At 37.0% G+C, this 24,313-nt stretch overlaps 1 long non-coding RNA gene across 1 annotated transcript in view; it reads left to right on the top strand.

Moving 5' to 3' along the window:
- LOC126646900 (uncharacterized) overlaps positions 1 to 24,313 on the top strand; it is a 58,474-nt gene that overhangs the window by 943 nt on the left and 33,218 nt on the right. The window contains exon 2 of the long non-coding RNA XR_007630453.1: positions 17,277 to 17,351. This is a non-coding gene — a long non-coding RNA (uncharacterized LOC126646900). The remainder of the gene's footprint in view (positions 1 to 17,276; positions 17,352 to 24,313) is intronic.

Below are 24,313 nucleotides of genomic sequence, written 5' to 3'. Positions count from 1 at the left end.
GATAAATGTGCTCAATGTGTAGCTGTAGCAGTCACCAGTCTTTTCTGCATCTGTTGATGACAAAGGAAGATTTGTCAGAATAATTAGGAAGGGAGAAAAACATCCACTTTCTTCAAGATAGATGACAAAAAAACCCACTGTTTCACATGCCTTTGTGATGGCTGATAGTATCATGTTCATTGTTTGGAATACATGGGTATCGGTCAAATGTTGTTTTGAAGTGAGCTCTCCTGTCACAAAAAGAGAAAAAAAAATGAATAACGAAGAGGAATAAATGGTGTCATGATATGAAAAAGACATTGGAAATCCACTAGATGGATTTCCCTTGAAGTTCTCTTGCATGCTTATTTGTCTGTATTGATAGAGTGGAATACATGACACACATAGAAATCACAGTGTTAGTACCTAGATTTTTGTTGTATCCCTTAAAGGAGATATTCTTTCATTTTCTTCCTTTGTCCTTGCAAGGGCCCTGCTAAAATGCAAGAGAGTAATTTTAAATAATTGTGATGACCCCATTTGGTCAAGAAAACAGTGTTTTCAAAAGATAACAAACATATTCCCTATTCAGCTTTTAATTTGCTGATTATAATCACCCTTTAGGATTGAAAATTGTGCAATTATGCTGTCAGTTTATCAGTTCTATTGCATATATGCCATTTTCCCAAGTAATCTTTGAACCTAGCAGTCAGCTTCAGCTGATTCCATTTGAGGGAAAAGCAGAGAATTGAGCATGGTCTCACAAGTCTGGGGAAGTGTGGACGTTGGTCAAGTAGTGTTAAACTACAGCTTCATCTTTGCCAGCAGTTCCTGTGGGGGATGATGCTAGAGCCTCAATCAAGCAGCATATATTGTACTAGACAGCTAATTAACATGCCTAGAAGTTCAGCATAGCAACAGAATTGTTGTTACATGCATGGGGAAAGATGTGAGTGAAGGGGAGAAAGGAGAAGTTACAACAGTTGAAGAGCTTGGCAAGGCAAACTTGAGTATTTTTTTTCAGATTACAAATAATTCACCTCATTTATATTTAAAAATTTAATTAAAAACTACATTTTGGGTCTTAAATCAACTTTGACTTCCATATTTAGAAGGAAAAAATTCTGCTTGCTTTACAAGAAACCCAATTAAGACTAGGAAACTTATGGTAAATGTAGTGGAATTCTGTGCCAACATCTGGAAACTGACTGGACAGTTCAAAGTTACCAAACAGTTTCGTAGACTAATGAAAAAGTCCAGTCACTGTTTTGTAAAACAAAGATTGTACAATTTTTAAGAGATGTCCTCCTATTGAGATGGGCATAACATATTCTAGAAAAATCAGATACTTTGAATACTTAATTCCATCTAAAAAATTTAAAAGATACTATTTTGAAATGACAGTCATTAATTGACAAATGATGCATGATTTTGTCTGGTTTTTGTCTCTGCTTTTTTTTTTTTTACTTAAACAGTATGATTATAGTATGATTTTTTTAAATAGACACACAATTTGAAGTACTTTTACAATTGAAATATGACATCTATAATTAGAAGTATAACTGTAACATATTTTTTGTTTTGAGTCAAGGACATGGTCATATATACTAAAAAGAGTTGCTTTGTATCTCTAAACAAAATGTGCATTCTCTTTGTTCTCAAAATAAGCTGATGAAGTAGTTTTCTGCAACTAATTTTCAGGTCCAGGTTAGAAACTTCTTTTTCCAGCAACTTACACATAAACTCACAGATTTCCTCCGGTGTCTTTCTGCAGCAGGACTTTGTGAGTTATATTGTGTTGCAGGACATCCAGAAATGCAGAAGAGCCCACACAACAGCAAGAAGGAAAATGCTATTTATATTTTATATCACCAACTTTATTGGGTCATTTGTACTCTATTTCCTGTTGCAGAGGTCAGTATAAAAGCAGATGCTATAACAATTAATGGATTGTATTTTCCTACAGGCAGTGCAGATTTTCATATCAGCTTAAAGTTCTATCTAGAACAGAAATACCTGAGGGAAAACAATATACTATATTTTACCATAGGAAGTAAAAATATCGGGAGATGTATATTCCCAAAAGAACAGTGTTTAATAAGTAGAAAGGACTTAAAAGCCTTATAACAAAGCAAATTCCTTGCAAACATAGTTTTCAGGAAATTTTGTATGCAAGCTATCCATGCCTTTTCCTGACAATGCATTGTATGATATCTCTGAAACCACAGTTCTTTATCCCAGGTCTAACACTTACAAGGTGCAAATGGAGGGTCAAGGTTTAGTCTCTTTTATTTAAATACAAATCGCTGAGGAGTATTACAAGAAAAATAGTTGGGTTTAAAGTTATGTGTAGAAGGCAGTCCAAACTGTAGAATTCAGCTCAGAGTATACCTTGGAGTGTGGTGAAATTTGTTTTCTCAAACAGAATGCTGAAAATCATAGTTGCATCTCATGTTCCTTATATATTGGATTATGCAAGTTTTTCGTGTTGCTTGAAATATCAAAACTCTTTCCCTGAATTAAGTTTGTACAATATCTCCCATAAGAGATAAAGTCAATTCAATGAAATTTCCCTGGCTTTGCTTTTTATTCAGAAAAATTTTTCTTATATTTCCCCAAAATGACAGAAAAAGTTTAGTTTTTTAAAGCCCTCATTCTACTGAAAGTAGAAAAGCTTAGCTTTTGAAAGCCTTCATTCTTTACCTTTTAAGAAACAATTCTGTCCAAAATGTGCATTATTTGATTGTGATAAAATTTCATTGAGGTTAATTTTTATCTGACACCATAAAATTATTTAACCAAAACCAAATTTCTCATGTACAACCAAGTGAAATGAATACGTCTTTTGAACGCTGAAAAGTGACATAAAATCTGAAAGGCAGGCACAAATAAATTAGATTCATCCTTGCATGACATCTAGTACCTATGCATTGCATATCACATAGAGAATTTTTGATTTTCATTTATCTTACATTTCATACAGCCCTAACCTTGAAATTCAGTATTGGAAAAGATTCCTTAAGAAGTCATGCCACTGCGTTTTGTGGTAAGATACATCATCCTCATTTAAATGTGTCTGTCTAAGCCATTTGTCAAGGCTCATTTTGCAGTCAATGAAATGAAACTCCCCCATAGTCATATCCTGTCTACTTTTCTTAGAAAAGCTACTGTAACCCTCTTGTATCTTCCTTTTTCCATTAGCTCTAGAGGAAGTCTACCTGCCAACTTAAGCTTAGAGTGTAAAATTTGAACAGCTAAAGTTAGGGGAAGTGAAACCTGTCTTGTGCTAACTTTCCATGTCTATATATTATGTGGAAGTATTACCATTGTTATTATTAAGAAGATGTCAGTTAGTACCAGTGTAGTAATTGTGATTTGATATGTATGGGCATTTTTGTCTATTGCTTGTTTCCTCCACCACTAGTTCTAAGATTTGGAGCACTTTTTTTTTTTCCTCCCTGTTCAAATTCTTTTTCATTATCAAAATTTGACTAATGTTTTATTGGAAATTTTTCAGAGGGTTGGGTGTGTCTCTTTTTGTTCAAGTTAATTAGATTGGAAGTGAAAGTAGCTAAACAATACCAGACCTTGAATAAACTAACATGAGTTTAGCTCAATGTGAGTGAAACTACCATCCAAAAAACCCAATATATATTCATGAAATGGTACAATACATTAACCATTAAAAAAACTCTTCATGAATAGCTCCACATTTGAACATTCTTGATGAAAACATTTTGCACCTTTTCCCAGGTGCTTCAAATGTAAGGGATGCAAAGAGACATTTCATTGCTTGTCTTTCAGTAGGAGAGCTGCAGTGATTTTTAAAATGAAAACAGAAGTCTTTTTTACTTTTAGGTTTCTAGCTGGGCAAATATATGGAAGATGAAATGACATAAAAAGTGTATCTGCTGAGGTTTTGCCTGCAATTATAATTTAATCTGTGGATAATTAGAAGTTGGACTGCCCTAGAATGATGTACTAGGAGAGCTTGAGAGATTTTCAAGCAGCTAAGCAGGAAGGCTGAACTGGAATTAAAGGAATTTCCTCATTTAAAAGCAAGAATTTGCAATATTGTGTTTTTGGTTTCAGTGCTTGCGTAGATCTGAAAAGTTTATTCTGACACTGATATGGTAAAACTCCACATTCCTAAATCCTCAAATTTGTTCAGCCTCAAACTGACTCAATGTTTCTGTGTTATATTAGGGACATGATTTAGTGATGGACTTGGCAGTGCTAGGTTAATGGTTAGACACAATAACATTAGAAGTGTTTTCCGATCTAAATAATTCTGTGATTCTATGATTTTATGTATATTTTGTCAAAAATGGGCTTGATTATATTCAATTTTTGACATCTGAAAATGTGGTGAAAGCTACTTTTTTAGGCTTCCTCTATCGTTCAAGAAAAGGGAGAGTTTCTTTGGGAACTGATTCTTGCTGTCTTACAGTAATGGTTATGAGAACACAGGTTCTCAAGTAGTTTTCTCATGGAAGTGAATGCAGAAGGAGCTAAAATAGTGAATTTTAGAAGTCATCTGACATAAAGATCGTTACACTTAGTAAGATTAGTTGAACCCCAAAGTTCTAGTCCCTATTATAACTTAACAGTGAGGATCTTCTCCTTTCCTTCAGGAAACAAGTCTGTTTCACATGTAGATATTGTCCATAGACTAACCCAGTCTCTTAGAGGAATTATACTCAGGGATACTGGAATCTTATCGGAGACAGCCATGGCTTTCTCTTCCTTGAAAACTGTCAACAGCTCTGCTACCATATTATTTTTAGATTGGTAAATCCTTTCTTACTCACTGTGAATAATTCCACAGCAAGAAACTCCTGTTAATGTGTTCATCACATCACTCTGACTCAAGTACAGGGATTCATCACTAGCTCGTGTATATTTAGTGTCTCTGATAACCTCTGACAAATTTTTGTGTATATTTAGAGAAAATACACATTTCAGAGCTGTAATACTCATCTTTGAGCATTCTCACCCAATAGAGCAGGAAGTTATTGTCCCTGAAGACCAGTTTTAGAGAAAATTCTGTCTTCATCTTAGTATAAGTAGGGATTTAGGACTGGCATCATAGAAGTATTTCTTTCCGGAAATTATTATTTGCTATCCCTCTGAAAATCAAATGTGGCCTGTGTCTCGTGTTCAGAAGCTGTGTCCTTTTCTGTTGTAATATTACTTCAAAGACGTGCAGTAGGTTTTTCTTTGATAGCTCACGTTGACTGTTACAGTTTTAGGTGGACATCTTCAGAAATCATCTGAATCTTTTGCAGGTTAGCTGATGATTTCTTCTGGGGTTTGACAGGAAATTTGAGTGGTTTTAAGGACCACTGCAATACAAAATTACAGGGATTTGTTGTTGGGTTTTTTTTTTTACTCCTTTTTTTGGCCCCTAAAACAAACCCCCAAAAAACATGAGGAATTTGTCCTGTTATTTTTGTCAGTATCACTACAGATTTGAATGTTAAACAATGAAAGCACCAGCTTTGAGTCTTTGGGTTAATCATATCCTTAGAAGCATGAGTGTGCTAAAAAGAAGAGATTTTATTTCAGTGCTTAATGGACTTTTATTCTAGAGAATTGCAATAATAATTCAATAATCTCTTTACATAGTTGAAAATACTGAAAACATTAAAAAATAATAACTTGAAATTATATGCATATGAACTTTAGAAGAACCAGGAACATTTTAGCTGACTGTTGACTGCTCACTGCAGCATGGGAATCCTCTGCTGAGTCAAGTAATGACCTCTAGTTTCCTCTTACAATAAAGTTCATAATAGAACAAGGTAATTTTTGCAATGTTAGTTTGGAAAAGACTATTTGACCTTCAAGCTTGCAACAACAATATACTTCCTTGTCTTTTCTGTCGTGTAATTAAAAAATGTATGTTCTCACAGCATTTATAATAATTACTGTTTGCTTATGCAAGTAGTCCTTTCAGACCAATTGAATTTATTCACTTAAATAAATATTTTTTTAAATAATCAAAGACTACATGACTGAACTCCAAATATAAAGTGTTTTTCATATCTATAAGACTTTTTGTATCTATAACAATTTTAAATTAATGATTAATTCATGATCATTGAGGAAACAAAAGATTTTAAAATTTCTGGATTTTAAACCATATTTTCTCATATTTCCATATTAATTTTTGTGTCTCTACAAGGAATTTAATCTACTGTTTGTTTCAAAAGAAACAAAACAATTGACAATGTGGCTTGGTTCCTATTAACTTCAACCCAACAAAATTATATCCATATAGAGGACAAAATTATAGGTGATGGGATACATCTTAACTCTTTTATTCAAGTGACTATAAAGATTATTATGAAATTCTCTTGTGCTAAGTAAAAATTAAATTTGTGAGGTGCTTAGTATTAGTACAAAATTAATTTCATTGTCTATACACTGCACTTGAAGCTTATGAGGGATGAAAGATCAAAGCTGTAGCAAAGTACTCCAATAGATCTCTTTTTAGGTTTCACATTTTTATAGATTGTCTTAGATGAATGTCCTGGTTCATTGTTTGAGTATGTATGAAACCTGGACATTTCCTTGCCTCATGACAATTTCTTTGATATGTTACCCCAAAGCACCACTTCTGTTCTGAGTACTTTTATCCTACATCTTCACTAGGGCATGTATGTGGAAGAGCCTTCCATTTGTTTGATTCTGGCTATTCTCCACTTCAGTCCCACTAAAAAACACCTGTAACAGCTGGATTCAAAGATGCTGGCAAAAAAAATCACTACTAATTTGGACCTGAAGTCTGATGCTGCAAAATAACAAGTTGCATTTTCCAAGGGTTTGACCCCAATCGGGCTTGTAATGAAGTGGCATGGATTGCTAGATTCTGAGTGATCAAATTGCCTTTTTAAAGCTCATTGACATCTTGATTTCATGTCCCTACAATTAAAGAGTACTTAAGGACAATCTTCAAATGTCACATCTCTCCCTCATTTTTTTCCCCCTTTGGTGGTTTTCCCACTTTTGTAGCCTTTGCACTTTAATTGCTCTTCAGCTTTGGTTTCAGGATTAGAGTTGATAGCGACAGGCAGCGAATACAGTGTAAATATACAGGACCTTGATAACTGTCGCAACTAGTTACCTTCTTTCCTGAGACCTCACATACAGACACTTCCAAAATGTGATTTCTCATTTCATCAGCCTAGAACCTGAAAGTACCAAGGAATACCAGAGTGCATTGTGGAGAATCAGATACAGAGTAAGCTGGAGTAGCTTGAGACATAGAGTAGTCATTCTGCTGTAAGAGACTGCTTCAATTCCACCAAGACCTTTCCTTCTGCAGATATGATGCTTAGGCAAGGATATACTACTCCTGATGCAGATGCACTGAGAAGCTAGAGACTGAGGAGGAAGATAATGGAAATGGATTTTTTATCAGTTGGGATGTCTTAAATTCTGAACCTCCAGCTCCACTTCTTGCAACAAGAAGTAGTCTGAGTACCAGGAGAGATGGTGACCCCTCCAAGAGACAGGACTGTTTGATTTTGCTAGCTGTGCAATTCTGACCAAATTTGTATTGACAAGTGATTTAGTAAGGACACAACAGATACAACAATTCCCTGAGTGTTGCCTGAGCCAAGCTCACCATGAACTAACAGAGATACGTACTACAAAACTGCATGAAACCCTCATTTGCATTTAAAAATTGGTTGCTGGAAGAAGAACAGAGAAAGTAAACTTGCTGGAGTTCTCTGTATGCAACAACCTTGTAATGCAGGATTCTGATTCCATTCTGCTTATTCTGAGGGTAACAAACTTACTAGGTGGTTGTTGTTGTTGTTTTGTTTGTTTGGTTTGGTTTGGTTTGGTTTTTTTGCATTGCTATTTTAGTATTCAATTTAACTTCTGGCAGGACAGTGACAGAAATAACACAGAATCAGTGGGAACAATGGAAGCTGTAATTAAATGTTTTTGAAATTAACTGCAAGGGCATGCAGTGTCATTTAAGTGAAAAATACAAGTATTAAATGAAGAAATACGTGATGTAGCATTTACGTTTGCTTCCCAAGTTTGTGGAGTAGCTTCAAACAAAGTAATAATCCTTTCTTATCAACCCCTTCTCATAACATTGTAAAACTTTTCAGTCCTTGATACATAGCTCTAGATATGCTGATAAAAAACAGAGGGCAATTTTAATAAGAAGAAATCATAAACCTAGGATTTAGCTCCCAAGGAAGCAGATCAGGAGCTAAAGCACAGTTAGGCTGTTTCTAGTTTAATTAGATTTAACAAAAGACAAAAATATAAAGCAATTCTACCTCTTTCCTTTGTCAGATATCTATCAAGAAAATACCAATGAATAAAGGAGAGAGTGTTTTGTCTCCCATGAGAAACTGTGCAGGTACTGAACCTGAGGACAACTGTTGTGCCAGTTGTAGTGGAAGTCCAGGTCCATTCCTTTGAGTGGAGTCTGTGCTGCAGAATTTTTGCTGTACTTTTGGGTAGGAGTGTTAGAAGGCTGTACCTTCTCTTTGTCTTTCCTTCAGCTCAGAGATGTGGTGGTTCCATCCTTTGTCCTCTAACCTAAAGTAAGCTGTTACAGTTCAAGAACTCTGTCAGGAGTTTCCAACTGATGTTATGACGCAGAGATATTAAGAAGTGCTTAAATATCTAACCTGCTATTAACTGACAAGGCTGTTATTTGTGCCTACAAAAATTAATCATTAAGACTTACAATCACCTAATCTGGAGGAAATGCCTTGGGACAATAGATGGCTAAAGATTTCATGAACAAGGCCAACCATGTTTTTCTGCAAAGATAATTTTACAGAATGGAAAATCCCCAAGTCAGGCAAAAAAGGCTGAAGTCAGGGTTTCTGAGTCACCAGCTGTTTGGGTCAGCAATGATACTGTGACCCATAGTACATGGTTGGGTCAGGGAGAGGTGGGGATGTTATATGATGTAACTGTGCAGAAGCTCCTCCACTGGCAGATGGAGAGCTAAGGAAACACATTGGGATGTGTGTGGGCAGTGGTGTCTGTGTGTGTGATGGTGGTCTGGAGGGAGACAGAGGGAAAGAGAGGAAGAGGGGTGACAGACACGGAATTTTTGGGAGATGCCACATGTATGGTGCCATCCTGCCCACCATGTATCACTCAGCTGGGCTTTTTTATGTTCGGTTTTCCCCCCACACCCCCCAAATTTCTTTTTGGCACAGTGGGGAAAGAAGGCAGAGAAATGGGTTACCGTGAGGTTTTTTTAAATGTAAATTAAATCTAAATTAAGTATAAATATACTTCTGTTTTAGAGTCTTAAACAAAGTATGTTAAATTATTACCTTGTGCCCCTGTTTATTAAATTCTAAATGCAATCTGGAGACATGGTGGACTGAATGAAAAAGGGCATGTTTCAGTTGGGTAAGAAGGCCTGCACTGACTGAGGGCTGTGGAGTCTCTGTTCTCTGAAGGTACATGTGCAAATCTACTGGGAGAAACAGTAATATTTCTTTCTGGGCCTAGGGAAGCTTCAGAGCTTCAGAGGTCCTGTAAGCCAGAAAAAAGCCCCAAAACAACAAACCAACCTGACCTAACAAAACAACTCGGTATACGGACTGTGCAGCAGGAGAAATATAGTAAGTGCTTTAATCTGTCAGAAGGATGAGGTCTTTTGACCTGAGCAGGAACATTGCTGCTAATAAAAATAATGGGAGCTCACCTGGGTAGTATTTAGTACTGAATGCTGGGAGGTTTTTTTGTTTATTTGTTGTGGTTTTTGTTTGCTTGCTTGTTTATTTTTAGTAGAAGTATCTATTTGTTTTTAGCTGTTTTAAAACAAAGTATATTACTTGAGACACAATAATACATAATGCCATTAAAAATATAGGTGCCAAAGAAGCACACAACTAAAGAACAAAAATCCATCAAATAAACCGAGGAAAGGGCTTTTAAAACAACAGAACAGTGTCTATAGCAAGTCACAAAATTTTGGCAGTTCTAGGTGGTCTTAGGCCAGTTTCTTAGAGAACTTTAATAATCCATGACTCTGTTGATTGATGAGCTCTGTGGGTTTTTCTCTTTTTGGTTTTTCTCCTTCCAATTTTTCTATGAAAATCTGAATACATCTCTGGGTAAACCAGCTGACCAACCAAACTTCTTTTTCTTTCAGTATTTCTTCTTCACTCTCTGTTGACAGTGGATTCTCATAAAAATAAAACAATATAGTAAGCCTAAAACCAATATTGCTGATGCCTAGGGAATCTGTTCCATTCCTTCACCCACTGGCCCAATGGGTCTTTTGGATCAAGCCTATAACTTAAGAGTGGACTGCACTATAGCTGTGAGTACCTGCTGAGTGGTACTATCTCTTATTTTGGTAGCTAGCAAAGATATTTTTCATTACTTTGTTGTCTTCATTTTTACCTACAGCTTCATTTTCTTTTAGCCTCAGTTATAAAATCTGGGAGTTTCTATGCTTACTTGCTAGATGATGTTCAGTTCCAATATAAACAACATGTATGTTAGGAAAACAAATTTGGAAATGTCTTAGGCACCAACAGCAATTTTCTGCATTATTGCTCATACTAATTACATTAGCTAAATTATTACTGAATTACAATAGCTAAAATATTACCTACAGACAGACTAAGGCAGAGGGGAGTAATGCTGAACACTGAATAATGCATGCAGCATTCTCTGAAACTCGTAACAAAGCCCACTTTGTTCTCTGAAACTCTAATTTGATTATTTCCGCTTTTTCCCATCCTCATAGGGAGATATTCTGAAATGTGCTGTCCCCTGTCAGTATCTCAAGCACCCAGAGGCTGCCTTAACCTTTCCTAGCCCTTTGCTTTACCCTGACCTTCACTGAAGTATTCCACTCTGCTAAAACTCTTGGTGACATTTCCCAGACTCCCACCTACCTCCAGAATATCCCAGACACCTCCCAGCTTCTTGTACAAAAATACTGTACTGCTGAGCAGGAGACTAGCTCTGTTCAGGTAGACCATTACCAAAGTTTAAACAGCAGTATACTGAAATGTATAAGCTTGGATTCAATAACAGTTCACAGACTGCAGGAAATGCTGAATTTGTTACAAGTGCTTTCTGGCTTTCATTAACTGGAAAACATAAGATGTGGGAAGTGAATACCCAACTATTCTTCAAACTATCTTGCTTAAGAAGCATGCCTTTTGAGTCAGATCTCCAGTTCCTGACATGACTATGGAGCAACTTCTGAACTTCTTTAATGTAGAAGCTGAGATGTGTTTCTGATGTGGAAGAGGAGTGATTGTTAGAAAGCCCTGGAGGCTCTTTCTGTATGTTGTTTGTTGCTCTGCTGCATGCTGTGGCAGGATGAACAAAAGATTGGGCTGTAAGACCTTACATTCAGTTACCTTACTGTAGTACCAATGCAGATGTGGGGACGCTGATGAACTGTCCACAAAAGATGCTCAGTAGTCTGTGGTGGTGGGAAACAGTGCACAATCTTTATTTTCCTGCATGTGACAGGGCCAATTATTTGCGCTATGCTAACAGAAATCACAATGCTAAGTCAGAGTACCATGTGCAGAATTTGTCGAGCATGCGGTATTTGTTTTATACAGTGGTCCTGTCTGTACTTTCATGTTCTTGGTACCTATTCTAAATCTTATTAAAATAACTGGAAACTCATGGGATTTTTAGACCTTTTTCTTCTGTGCAGCCACATGAAAATTTGTCTCAGAAATAAATTAAAATATAACACAATAATGAAGACCTAGATTGTAAACAGCAAGGCCCAGTTAACACTTTTCATGCAAATTGCTCTGCAATTTATAGCAGAAAAGAGAGTTCAGAAGTGTGCTTGTTCTTAAGTTGTTTTCTTCCACACTTTACATCGTAGAAGCTGCAGTCATAACAGTTTGTCCTTCCTTTTCTTTCCCTATTGCAAGAACCTGTTTGAGTTGTAGACTTAAAAACCAAACCAAACCAAACAAAAAAAGCAGAGTGGCCTTTCAATGCTGTTGCATCATCCTGGAATAGCAGTTGGGGAACTTAGGTCTCTGTATTAGAATGTGTGTATGTCAGCCTTGCTTACTCAGTATTCTGCCCTTATTTTAAAACTCCTGTAGTGCACCAATTACAACCACATCATGTACCTTGATGTAGGAAAACACTTGGGTATGAATTTGAGCTTCATTTCCTGGAAATGCAAAGGAGATACAGGTATGAAACTACCTAAAAGAATAGTGTGATGGATTCTTCTTTTGCCTTTAAACAGCATTATATCAATATGTCCTCATTAGTGTGTGGAGGTTCTCCATGGCTGTGAAGGGACAGTCTTAGCTTTTGTAGAAAATATGACTTAGATATTTTTCTCTCCTGCCTCCCAAACCTCTTGTACTGCACCAAATCGCTGATGCAAACCATGGGCAGCAGCAAACTTTCTGTGGAAAAGTGCAGGAGCCAAATTGGTACAGGATTTTCAGGTGGTGTTTTAACCATTTGTAAGGGGTTTTTTGCTTTTAATTTGTGTTTTTATAAAGTACTCTTTCCTTAGTCTAGCTTTTGAATTCAACCGAGAATTGAAGTGGTGAAGAAATCAAGATGGTATTAAGTTTATTGTGTTTTTCCTAGACTTAGGAAATGATTAGTTACTACATGCAGGTGCTCTCAGAAGCACTAAAATATTCAAGACTATGCTTCAGACCAGCAAACAGTAAAACACCGCTGAGTTTCTGATTTGAAATGTTTGTCTAATCTGATTAGGTGACTCATACAGAATTAGATATGTAATTGATGTTGTTGAGGTTTAGTCAGTTGATATGGGATACAAAAATTCCAAGGATGTGCTCAAGGTTTTGAGTGGGACTTCTAGAGTCCATTAGTGTCTGTCCAAACAGTAACTGAGAAGCTCTAACATCCCTTAAATATATCACTGTGGTGTAAAATGGCTTGTCCAGAAGAACTGCAGTAGACATTTCTGGTCACTCTGAAGTGGCATATCAGCTGCTGCTACACCAGAAGGTAACTCACGTATCTCCAAGGAATAACGCTGAAAATCAAATGATTTATATTTTTCAGAAACAAGGGTCCATGTAATATTTCCACATACAAAGATTCAGATACCACAGATGCTTATTTTGCTATCTATTGGACCTCTTTTTAACCATAAAGAACAAAAAGTAGTTGTTTTTTTTTCTGTAGAAATTCTAGGTAATAACTTTGGGAAGTTGTAAGTAGAAAAAATTTGTTATTTTCACTAAATTTCTAATCATTATCTATAATATATGTTTGATCTGGGCTATTAAGTTTCTGCAACATTTTATTTTTAGTCATGCCATTATTTATAATTATAAAGCCGTCCTGCTAGTCAATTAAATATTAATTTCATGCTTTCTTCTTCATACATTGCCTTAGATATATTCTAGATATATCTATAAGATTGTGAATTTGAAAGTAGAAATTTCTCAGTAGAAAGGATCAGCAATTTCAGAACATCAAATAGTGTAATAGGAAATCTGCTTTCTACCCTGGCTGAAATGATAATTTGTACAGTCTTCTGACTGTATAAATAGGCCTGAAAAGAGACAGAAAGAAGGGGAGAGGAAGGGAAAGGGAGAATCCAAAGCCTATTCCAAACATCAAATGCTAATTGCAGCTGAAGACAAGCACCTGAATTTCTGCCACAAAGGGAGAAGAGTGTTGCCAGGAGCATTGCAATGACCATTTGACATTTCAGCTGTCGGCCCTGCAGCATATAATCATAGGGTGTATTTAAGTTCTCTAGCAATTGCAAGTCTACTAAAAATGTAGTATTCTGACAGCCATCAAGCTGAGGGAATGACAGGTAAAAAATACATATGAATATAAATTTTATGGTGCTTTTTGTTATAAAAAGTGATTCAGCTTGCATACTCATATGTTTTTTTCATTTTTTCTTCTTCGCAATCCTTGAAGGCACTTGGTAGCAATAACGCAGTACAATTGTTTTATGAAGCTATTATGAGTATTTAGCTTCATAATGACTACCTGTGCACTAAGTAAATAGAAATTTTTCACTGCTGCAGAATGAGAGTCTTTGTGCTTCTGAAAAGTGCATGCTTTTTCCCTCAACATTTCAGACAGTTTTAGAGATAGTTGTGAGGAATTTGGAAATCCAGTTATCTTTCATTCCTACTCCTTTGGAAGCTACTGTGGTAACGGCAATAATTGCTGCTCCTTCAAGTAATGACTTTCCCAGAAAAAATGTCTTTTACACAATGGCTTTCAGGTCATAGAAAACAAAGTCACTGCGTGGCCGATATGGCAAAGCCTAAAGAAAGGGAATAAAATACTTGCTTGGTGCCATATGGTAGAAACCTCATATCAGAGGTAAATAGCAGTTAAACCCTTGCTTACTTCTATCCTTGTGGAATTCTGGTTGAAAGCTTATCTTCAAGCGCTAGGAAACTAAGGTCCCTGCCCAGCACAGCACTGATACATAGGCGTAATGTTAAGTATACTGGTAATTCTACTGAGTCAACAATAGTCTGTCTTTGTGTCATACAAGAATTTCACAATTATAAGTCTCAAATAGGCAGTGATATACAGGCAGAATGTCAAAGAAACAAATGAAAAAGTTTTAAGCCACTAAATCAGGAACAACTTTTCCATTGTAAACTGAAATATGAATTTTCTTTCTCTTCTGTAAATACCTTCTATGAAACATATTTTCTTCAACTCCATCTCAATAGTGACAAAGGTCAGGCCTTAAGAAAATCCTTTATTTCAATACTTGCAAAGACAAAGAATAAAGCAGAGCTGTGCTGCAAGTCATTCTCCAATTTGGAGCATTGTAGACACCTAAATTGGACTACTGGCCTAAACTCATGAATGTATTTATTCCTTTAGACTGAATATACCTTGCTTACCAATTATAATAGCTAGATTTTTTTCTTTAAGCTACTTTGTTGGATCTTGGAGATGTAGTTTGCACAGCTAAATCCTAATTTTTTATTCATTTTGTTGGAAGTTGCATCTAAACAATGACACAGAAATGAATGTTCTACATATAGATTGTTCACCCACTTGGAAAAGTACAAAATCTCTATGCCTTGCTTGAAAACCTGGTTTTGCATTAGACAAGTTCAGCTGAGTTTACAAGCAAATGTACAGCTAATTACAAGGGTAAGCAAATTACAACAAATTACTAGGGTAAGCCTTATGAGAATATCTGCATAAAGGCATGGCAAAATGATGACTCAGGACCACCTATTGTAGCATTTTGCTTGAATAGTGTGAAATGAAAGGCACTCACCCTTCAAAATTTCCCAATGCCAGGAGCTAAAGAAGCTCAATAAATTACAGGATTAAGTACAGTGTGAATGTAAGAAGACACATCTTGTGTTCTGATGTACATACAGAATTTTGAGAGCAGTCACAGCTACCACAGACCCAGACTGAGGGCAGACTTTGGGCTTGACTTCTGTATGAGATGTGTTAATTCAGTGTAAAAACCAGAAAGCTTCTACAAACAAGGCTACAATGGACATGTAAAAGGAATTTTAAGCTGCTTTTCTGAGTTAAAAAAAATTAAGACAGAAAGATGGTATTAAATGCAGGGCAAGAGGCCACATTCAATCCCATAGCTGAATATTCCTAAGGGAAAATAGAGAAATGAAAGCAGGCTGACATGACAAGGTGCCCCTATATTAATCTTGAAGCAAAAATCTGTGGTGACTACTGATCTGAGATGGCTTATTCGTGATCTCTAGCTGTTAAGTTTGCAGATCTCAGCTGGGCCCATTTGGTATTTATCCTTTCTCTAGGGAGAGAAGGGAAAAAACAGTGTACAGACTTCCCAGTCTTTGAAAGCCCAAAATAATAGCTGTTACACTTCACATTGGCTGACCTTTGTGAGTGAGGACATGCCTCCAACTGGCTCAGATATTTTCTCAGTAGAGATATCAGTGTGCTGCACATACTCCATGTTACCGAATGAAACTTTAGGCAATTCTCAGTAATCAGGAAGCAGCTTTCATTTTCATGAGAAGTTTCCCTCCAAACTGCACCTGGCAAATTAAGAACTGAGAGTTCACTTTGTTTAGATTCTGTGACACTCTTAAACCTAACAAACAGTAGTACTTCATAAATTAAACATATATTTTATTGTAGTAATGCATCAAGACATGATGTTTTAAGATAGTTCTTCAGATAAGTCTACAGTCACTATAAAATGATTACTTCAAAATATGAAAGCACAAGAAAGACTGTTCATAGCCTGTGATATATAGACTTTATAGCGAAGATTTTAGCTGCATCTGCTCTTGCTATTTTCTTTGAACTTCAGAGCTGTGACAATGAATGTGTCTTAAAAACTAAGATTGATTTTTTTTCATTATAGTATGTCTATCTAAGAACACTTTTCTGCTTTACACTTCATCAGCCACCATTTTAAGGACTGGGAACAAGTTTAAAAAGATAAAAAGAAGACGGGAAAAAGCATGATAAAAAATTAAATCAACTTCAAAGCAAAAGTACTTCTTATTCCAAAATGCTCCACTTCTTGAGCCATGAAAAGATCTCAAGTAAAAAGAAGGGCACAATGAAAAAAATATTACTTATAATTCCTTTGTGAATGATACTCAAGACCTTAAAAATATTTAGGTAGCAACAAGAAAACAATGTTCTGAGGCCACGTAAAGCACCTAAACTTGTGGATAGGTTTCAAAATGTCAAGATTGGTGGAAAACGCAGTCCTAGTATTGGCTTACTACTGGGTTATATTTTGGATCTCGGTCCACAGAAAGTTAAGAGAAACTTGGAAGCTCCATTTATATTTGTCTGGTATGGTATAGGTGGACTCTGTGCTGGGAGATAAATGAATGAAGCAGAGACTCTTCCCCTTGGGCTTGTGGCGTATCTTTCTTTTGCAGTTACTGGTCAGATAAATAACTTCTAGTTCACAGCTGCTGTATGGCCACCTCAAATCTGTTTTCAAGTCCTGATGGCAGCTGGTGGGCGGTTCAAAATTATTTTTGTTCCAGACTTTTTCTATTGCAGTATTGATTTTAGTGGGCAGAATTAGAGGGTGCTGAATTCTTTCATCTCCAACCAAACACAACCGAAGTTGGAAGCATGCAGCCTGGACCTTTTGAAGATAGTGATACCAGTTGAACATCTTGTGGGAAAAATCTTTGTGCTTACATGACCATGCTGCTCTTTGTTACGTGTCTTGGAAACATGAGATTAATGTTGTGCAGGAAGTACTGTAACAGGCCAGAAAACTAAACAAACAGCAGTCATTCCCCACTCTCAGCTATTTCATCAACTTTCTGCTATTGTTACAGATGGTTTGACTAAAAACAGAGAGGAGTGAGTCTGAACACCCCTCCTACAGGAAAACCTGCAGAGCAGCATAATGGGTAAGGAAATCTCTGCAAACTCTATCAGAGGGTTCTTCTCAGTGATTCCAAATGGGGAGTGGAGGAGGAAAGGTTTGCTTTCCTGTACAGGGACACAGCTAATTCCTGTGGGTATCAGCTGCAGACTAATGTCAAAGTGATCCCAGGCAATCAATTGCAGAGCAAACCATTCAGACATGGAGGTATCTAACAAGCTTGTACAAAAGATTATCCCTGGGGAGAAGCCTCGGGGGTAATCACACACATTCCTATTACAAAAGAAGTCCCTTTAAGCTTTAAAGGTTAAATGGCATCAAGGCCCTCCCAAAATAAAAATAAAACATATCATCAGGGAACTTTTTTCTGATTGTTAGAATATCAGCACAGTGTTTCCAGTTGTAGGTTGACCTTACCTGGACACGAAGTGCCCACCAGAGCTGCTATATCACTCACTCCTCAGCTAGACAGAGGACAGAAAATATAACTGAAGTCCATGGGTCAAGATAATGTCCTGTAAAGGACATTGTCTGAATAACCATATGATACAATTTATTGGGCAATGACCTGCACACACAGCAAGCTGCTGTCTAGCTGTTAATACTGGAGTCATGAGGAGGGGAAGAAAAAAATTGTTGTGAATAAAATGACCAAAGAATTGCAAGCAGAAAATTCATCAGATGAACTAAACTCTTGTGCAAATGTGATTCATGAAAAATAATTTGTTTTCTGGATTACAGACTAGGTGAGGTGTATGGATTCATAAAAACTATTAGAGTTTCAAGTTATGAAATCTCTGCATTAGGAATACTTCACAGTTTACTGAGCATGGGGAGTAGTCATGGTATTCCTAACCAGTCATGGTTTGTTATGCCTGTTGGATTTGTGTGGCAGTGTTTTGATAGCAGGTGGGCTACAGGGATGCTGTCTGTGCAAAGCTGCTAGAAGCTTCCCCTGTTTTCAATAGAAATAATGCCAGCTGGCTCCAAGCCTTGGCCATGGATCAAAGCTGAGCCCCTCAGTGATCGTGGTAGTGCCTCTAGGATAATGTATTTAAGAAGGGAAAAAAATTACTATTGCTAAAAAAAAATTGCTGCTGTGCAATACCAGCAGCAGCAGTCAGATGAGGGGCATGAGAATGAGTGAAACTACTATACAGACAACAAGGTCAGTGCAGAATGAGGTAGAGGAGGGGCTCCAGATGCTGGAGCACAGATTCCCCCTGCAGCCCATGGTGCAGACCACGGTGAGGCAGCTGAGCCCGTGCAGCCCATGGAGGTTCATGATGGAGCAGAGATCCACCTGCAGCAATCAATTAAAAAGTAGAATAAAAAATGTAATAATAGAACAGTTTTTTTAAAAAAAAACCCACTACAATAAAACAATTGGGGGAGTTTGCAAAGAAAAAGTGGAAACCTAAAAAATTTAAATTATTATGACTGTAGTTCGATACCAAATATAAAAGAAGCAAACTGATCATATTTTACAACACTGCAATCTGGAACACCATGTTCCCTATCTGAATGTAAAAGATGCAAACACGGTAAATTATTGATGAGAGTTGAAGCAAGTATTAACTTTGTTACACAGATGACTATTTTTCTGATTTGGTGGCGCACTTATGTTAAGATGCAGTTAAACACCCTCTTTTGGATACATTTATCTGATACTTGGGTAAGCATTTCTGTGGGGGATTTTAGTACATAAAAGGGACTATTCTACGTCAGGCCCATGGTCCATCTTAGACAATTAGTTCAGGAATATTAGAATTAGAGGAAACACTGAGTAAAATTTTTTTATATGGATAGAGTATTAATTTATTCAGTAACGTAATGATGCTTCTCCTTTACTGTTTCTTTTTTAATTTTGTTTTTATTTTTATGTGTGGGTTTTTTTGTTTTTATGACTTTTTCTGTTTCTTTAAAAAAAAAAAATAGTTCATGAGTCAGCCAATGACTGAGTAGACATTTTTCAGATAATTTAAATTAGTAGTTCTTTGCTCACCAGTAAGAGCTGATTAAAAAGTGTAGACGCCCAGAGAAGCTGACCTTAATTGCTGGGTGGATTGTGGTGGTGCATCCCTTGTCCCCAGGCCACATTATGATCTGAGAAATGCTCGTTAGGCCTTGGCCTTGACAAACTGCACTTGGGCTCTTGAGCTTATCTAAAACACTGTCTGCTCCCAGGAACAAACAGGTGTCTAATGACCTCCTGGTTTTTAATGAACAGCTTTGGAAACTTATTTTTCTTGCCTGAGTAACAATTCAAGTGGAATAAAATTTTTGCTACTACCTCAAATTATGACCAGAATGAAAAATTGCTGTGGCTAAAACCTACTCTATAATGACCAGCAGTCCCAAGTTAGATCCTTTTGAGGTCTCAGTTCCCAGAAGATAAGGCTAATGTGTATGCTTCAAACACTCGTTTTGGATGGCTGTGGAGCCAGCCAAGGACTGTTAATAATAACACACAAGACTTGTTGGTAATAAGCAAGGAATATTGGTATTAAGACACCATGAGAAAGAACAAGATGTGGCTGGAGAAGGTGGGCCAGAAAGAGGTAGGGCAGCACTTTTCTGGGAGAAAGAATCACAGCACAGTACAGTGCAAGCACATGAATGAGTGGCAGAAAGTGGGCATGACTATAGGGTGGGATTAAGACCACTAAAGACCCTGGAAGCCCTCTGACCCATTTCCAGAAAGGCCTGGAAGAATGCTTGGTAACTAATTTACACAGAAAGCAAAAAATCTATGTTTGGGGTGGAGAAACCTGTCCATAAAAAGGTACCTCCCCTAAGCCCAGGGGGTACTCCCAGGACTCTGGACATCTCATCAGCTGGACTGATGCAGTGGAATCGGTGCTGAAAATAGGATTGACATGCCCTCAGCAGGATCAATGCTGAAATCAGGCCTGGTGACCTTTTTTTCTCTCTCTTTTTTTCTCTTTTCTCCTCTTTCCCATTGTTCAATCTTCTCCTTTTCTCTCCCTTTTCCTCTTTTTTTTTTCTCCCTTGCCTTGAATTTTGCAACTTTAAAGGTCAACTAAAATTTTAGCATGGGCAGTCATACAGGAAAATGTGTTTACAAATACAAAGAAAATAAGGATATCATAGAATCATAGATTGGATTGTGTTGGAAGGGACCTTAAAGGCACCAAGCCCCTACCAGAGTTTAAGAAGTGCTTGGACAATACTCTCAGGCATAAGGTGTAATTCTTGGGGATGGTCCTGGGCAGGGCTAAGAATTGGACTTGATGAGCCTTTCGGCTGCCTTCCAAAGCATATTTTGTGATATTCTCTGATTCTGTGATCATCTCAGTACAATCTCCTGGAGCCATGGACAGGAACACCTTCAACTAGACCAGACTGATCAGAGCCCCATCCAACCTGGCCTTGAACACTTTCAGGTTTGGGGCACCCAAACCCTCCCTCGGCAACTTATTCCAGTGCCTCACTGCCCTCACAATCAAGAATATCTTCCTAGTATCTCACCTAAACCTGACCTCTTTCAATCTGAAACTATTCCCCCTTGTCCCATCACTACATGTCCTTGTAAAAAGTCTCTCTCCAGCTTTCCTGTAGGCCCCCTTTAAGTACTGGAAGGTGATAGAATGTCTCTTCAGAGCCTTCTCTTCTCCAGCCTGTCCTCCAGCCTCTCCAGCTCTCTCAACCTGTCTTCGTAGGAGAGGTGCTCCAGCCTTGTGATCATCTTCACAGCTTCCTCTGGACCCACGCTAAAAAGTCAGCTTCTTTCTTGTGCTGGTGCCCCTGAACTAGACACAGTGCTCCAGGTAGGGTCTCACAAGAGCAGAGTAGAGTAGAGATTCACCTGCCTTGACCTACTGGCCACACTACTTTTGATGCAGAACAGGACACAGTTGGCTCTCAGTGTTGCAAGCTCATTGCTGGGTCGTGCTGATCTTCCTGTCCACCAACACCTCCAAGTCCTTCTCCTTGGGACTGCTCTCAGTGCATTCTCTACCCAGCCTGTACTTGTGCTTGGGGTTGCCCTGATTCAGGTCCATGGCCTTTCATTTGGCATTGTTGAAATCCTGACGTTAGCATGTGAAAACCTCATATATATAAATCCCAGAGTAATTTGTACATTTACACAGAGACAAGTTCTGCTCTCAGTTATAGCTGAGACACAACATTCTTGTCTGAAGGGGCATTGCCCAAGGACCAAATTTGCTTTAGTCTGGGTTAACCTCTTTTTTGAATACCGTATTGTTTGGAGAGGTAGCTGTAAACTAGTCTTAAAGCAGAGGTTAATAATCTAATTGAGTTGTATTTCAGGCTAATAAATCTGTAGCCTCTGAGTGTGATGAATGATTGAAGAAAACAGAAAATCTTGGGTGAAGTAATAAAGGACAGATGGTAAAGACAAAGTTTGCTACAATTGTTAAATATTACTGAGGTGACATATTGTAGCTTATGGTTAGTTTTCTTCAAAGGAGTTTGAAACCACTACAGTCAGTAAAAGAGAAAAATAATGAAGTAAACCAGACAAATGCAAAAGGTGAATATTGATAATAAGATGATTTGTTAAGAATTTGTGTGCTTGATTTAAGGGTCAGTGGTGTCAAAGAGAACACTCAGAATTCATAGTGGAATTGATAATTTATGGACAGGCATTATCATTTCTGCTAACAAACTGTGGTTTTACTTCTATTTACAAACGAAATAGGTGCACTGTGAAAGTGTGTAATAAGGATAAAGTGGGTTCATATTAATTGTTTTCACAGGAAGAGGTTTAAAAATTGCAGAGCAATAAAAGAATGTAGTAAAAAACTGAAATGCTTCCACAAGACAACAGATAGTTTTCTTGTGGACAGATACTGTACAGGCATCTAAATTATTCAGAATACAGTAATATTTTGTAATGCAAAAGATACTAAAAAGTGAAATGGAATATTTGCAGAGAACTTACAAGTTTGTTTCATTAGATTTAGTGAGTCTGGGATAGATCAAGACAAAAATCTCATTGTAAAGGTAATTATGAGCTAATGAAAAATAGCATAAACAAATAATAGAAATACAAAAGGTTTGTAATGACAGTACTTCTGTCTTAGAAGTTAAGTCTTCTAAAGACTGTTTAAAATTTTCTGCTTCTTACTGTGGGGAGAATTTGGTGAGATTTCAGCATCAAAGACATTCTCATGAAGTCCATATTTAGGCAGAGCTTAAAAATCTGATGATTTGCTTGAGAGAAAAAATTATCTCTCTGCAGCTGAAGCAATTTGAAAACTTCCCACTGGCTTCAAACAGAAGCTGGAACAGGCTATGTGTGAGAAGATAACTCCTAATCTCTCTAGTAGACTAATTCATCTTTTCTGCTTTTTAAATGAATATTGCCATCACTGCCAGATCAAGCAGTTTCAGTTGCTAAACATGCTATCAGAACAAGAGATTTCTAAGCTAGATGTGCTAGAACAAGACAATTTGGATTACATACCCTAAGCAAAATATAGCAAAATAGAAAAAACCTGTACAAACAAAGTAAAATAAGATAAATCCAAACTAAAATTAGCCTCAAGTCCAGTCTTGTTCTTATTGAAAGTAGCACTTTGGCAGATAATAGTTAAAGTAGATTTCTGTTTGTTTAGGTAGACAATTTTAACACAATCAAAGGGGAAAGAACATTTCACTCTTGCAGTGTGGCAAACTATTTCCTTTTGTGCTTCTCCTCCTCAGTCTTTGTGTATTACACCATTAATGCTGTTTTCTGGAACAGAAAACATCTCCCCACTTTGTTGGCCTGAAAACCAGTGGAAAATATTTCCAAACATTAGGAAAACCATATGCTAAACACATTTAAATATGAAATGGCCTGAGAACATTTATTTCTTGTGCAACAATAATGTAAAAATCTTGATCATATAGAAACACAAAGTTATGGGGAAACAAACCAAACAGTCACAGATCCTTGGTGATACACTTTGGCTTAGAGTCCTGCCGTTTGCAGAATCCAGCTTCTGCAGTGTCTATCAGGCCCTGTAATTTTGGGTTTGGAGATTTTCCCACTTCACCACATTAATTAATTTCTCTCAAAATTCTGTTTCATACAGTACTGTTTCTAGGAATGATTGCCATGGTAGAGTAAGATAGTAATTCACTGAATTGCTATGCTTTTGCAGAATGTATTCCCATATAGTATTTTCATTTATATTTTTGTTGACATGAGTGAAGAAAAATCAGAAGGTTTCCTGGCAAAGAGTATGTACCATTTCTTTTTTATAGATTTTAAAAATTGATATATATTAATAGATTAGGAAGCAGACAATTTTTGGGGGATAGTTAGAACATTATGAACACTAGCACAAAGTTTAGCTGTCTTATTTTCTAGCTCTGAAAAATGGGAGCAGTCAGTCTTTAGGAGCTGATGTATAATAAGATACTATGGTGCAGCTATGTTATGTATTATTAATTCAGTTTTGATAATGCTGTAGACTGTAGATGTTAATGTAGATAAGGGGGATAAGGATAGATAAAGATGGGGGTGCAATGGAAGGAGGGAGAGAAAATAAGTGAAACCAGCTGGACTCAGTTTTTAAACAATTAAAAGACATAGATCTTCATGCAGTAGGTAGCTGATTAGTGACAAAGGATGTCACGAATACTAAAAATCTACATAGATTCAAGAGGAAGTGGAAAATTTGACAGAATAGAAATTCATTGATGATTACAAAATGTATAGAAACCATTTCTAGCTCACAAGGAGCTGAAAAGGCTTGCAGGTTTAAGGGAGGGACAATGTATATCCTTGCCCTCTTTTTACTCAAGTATTTGCCTGTTACCCCTACTGAAGACTGGACTCTGGGCTTGACAGACTTCTGCTGTTATCCAGAGTGGCTTTCTAATGTTCATATGTTTCAGGAATCAAAGTTTAATATTTAGTGAAACAGTAAATAATTTTCATGAACCACACTTCATATATATATAAAGTATTCCATACCTGAAAAAGAAATGTCCACCACAAATATGCAT

Source organism: Myiozetetes cayanensis, unplaced genomic scaffold (assembly GCF_022539395.1).
Source record: "Myiozetetes cayanensis isolate MyiCay16 unplaced genomic scaffold, myiCay2020 scf4, whole genome shotgun sequence".
Classification (NCBI taxonomy): domain Eukaryota; kingdom Metazoa; phylum Chordata; class Aves; order Passeriformes; family Tyrannidae; genus Myiozetetes; species Myiozetetes cayanensis.
This window is presented reverse-complemented; position numbering and strand designations above follow the sequence as displayed.